This window comes from Barbus barbus (assembly GCF_936440315.1).
Source record: "Barbus barbus genome assembly, chromosome: 32".
Taxonomy (NCBI): Eukaryota; Metazoa; Chordata; class Actinopteri; order Cypriniformes; family Cyprinidae; genus Barbus; species Barbus barbus.
In genome coordinates, this window is record NC_136760.1 from 428,315 (window position 1) to 430,814 (window position 2,500).

The window sequence follows — 2,500 nt, forward strand, 5'->3', positions numbered from 1 at the left end:
CGAGAGGCAGACAATAACGGAGACGGCACGGTGGATTTCGAAGGTGAGAAATGACACACATTCAGCTCTTATAGATGCTCACACTTCCTACATATTCAGGTGTGAAACACTCCTCTGCTTCTGCTCTTCTTGCAGAATTTGTCAAGATGCTGTCAAGCTGCTGAGACATTCATCTTCTGGACGCTGCAGATATAAACAACACCACAGCGCATGCATACCCCTAAATATCAAAGTTCTTCTCCCCATAAACTATGCAAAAATCTCAGGCTTTCCATGCAATACAGAGCTACTGATCCGAGAGATGGATGTGCAATCTTTTTCTGAAATTAGTCTAATATTATAACGCTTATGTCTTTACATTATTTTTAATAGATATTTGCTCAATAAAATACAAAATTAGGAAATAAATGGCATGGAGTGATGTTTTTGTGTGTGTGTGTGTGTGTGTGTGAGTGTGTGTGTGTGTGTGTGTGTGTGTGTGAGTGTGTGTGTGTGTGTGTGTGTGTGTGCTGTGTGTGAGTGTGTGTGTGTGTGTGTGTGTGTGTGTGTGTGAGTGTGTGTGTGTGTGTGTGTGTGTGTGTGTGTGTGTGTGTGTGTGTGTGTGTGTGTGTGTGTGTGTGTGTGAGTGTGTGTGTGTGTGTGTGTGTGTGTGAGTGTGTGTGTGTGAGTGTGTGTGTGTGTGGTGTGTGAGCGGTGACAGGCCCGCTTCCAGAACTGAGGGGTTTTCTTAAATTATTAAAGGTGCTTTTCATCTATTCTGTCCTGTCTTTTGCTGTGGCAATTTAAGAGTTATTCTGCAGTCTCACATTAGACTCAGTTATGATTGTCTGCATAATCAATCTCGTCATGTTTACACTTTGTTTGTTATAATAAGAAGATTTGTGAGTGTGAAGAACAAATGTAAATGCCTCTGATTGGCCAGTGTGTTCCAGAAATCAACAGATCTGTCTGTGATTGGCTACAAAGCTCCACGCTGTAAATGGAAACCCATTGACTCTCTGCAGAACACAACTTTATTTTGCTGGTATCCTGTCGTTACAGCTGTAAGTGTGTTGTTTGCGTATTAGTGTGGTCTCGCTGATCTGGGTTCAGTCTCCTAAACTCTTCAGATGAATTGAGCTCTTCAGCACACTCCACAACATCGTTTATGAATAATGCTAGATCCTGCAGACTTCCAGTAACTAAATATCTCCATTAATCTGGTGATTCTCAGAAAAAACTCAAATCTGAAGCTAACAGGCCGTGTAATCTGTGTGCTGGCCGCCGCAGAGAGCAGATGGTGAAGACAAGAAATCAGTTTTAAAGAGAAACTTTCTTTGCCAGATTAAGAGATAATGGGAGGAGGATGCACTGAGAGGCACGGAAAGATTTTGAGAGCAAATTGATGTGGATATCCTGAAAACTATTGTACAGATACCAGACACATGTTTAAAAATGGCATAAACGAGGCGTCAGCGGATGCACTCACGGAAAATACTGATTTAAAGTCACATCATATAATGGTATCTAACACAAAAGTGCATTTGTTATTTTAATAAGAATCATATAAAAAGGAGACAAATGTGGTTTAAATGGCCAATACTGGTTTATTTCTTATTTTAATTGTATTAATTGCATTTATTTTTAAAAGTTAAATAGACTGACATAGAAATATATATAAAAAAATACAATAAAATAAAATAAAAAAATAAAATAGTGGTCCAATACTCTATAACATATTATATGATTTCAAATAATACAAATGTTAAATATAAAATAGCTCAAAAGTAAATAATCAGTTTTTAGAATAATATGAATAATAGTGATAATAATATGGAATTTTAAAAAAAGGTAATTGTGACATCATCTCATATTTCAGATTTGCTTCCTAGCAATTCTGAGTTTATGTTGATTGATTATTGTTATTTTTTTCTTATAAAGATAAATCGACTGGCATAGAAAATGTAAAATAAAATTAATAATAATAATAAAAGTGCATATTATCCATTGACAGAGCTGATATATTTGGTAACTGACTCTGCTGGGCACAGTTATCTGCCATTATAAATCTCAAAATGCCTCAATTTAATTCTGATGAATCTGGCTGACCGAGTCACTAATCGCTATATCACTCGTTCTTAGCAGAATAATACATCAAACTAAAACAACTTCAACAGAGACCTGGAGGAAAGGGGAAATAGATAAACTGCAGAATACCAGAGCTGATGGGAGTCAGAGAACAGAAGAGAAGAGAGGACGCTAACACATCCCGGATCGGCCTGTTCTAATGAGAGAGAGAGCAAAGACACAGACAGAGAAGAGCAGATCAATGCAAGGACACTGAAGGATCAAGCGATGTTGGAGGTTTAAGAGATGAAAACCAAGCGGCTCACTCACAGATAGGACTACACTTTGACTAAACTGCAGCTTTTTTTGAATTTGCAGATATAAGGGTGAAGAAAATCCCGAATCTAGGAGAGCGAAGATAGTGTGCTTCAAATACAAACACAGAAGCACCTGA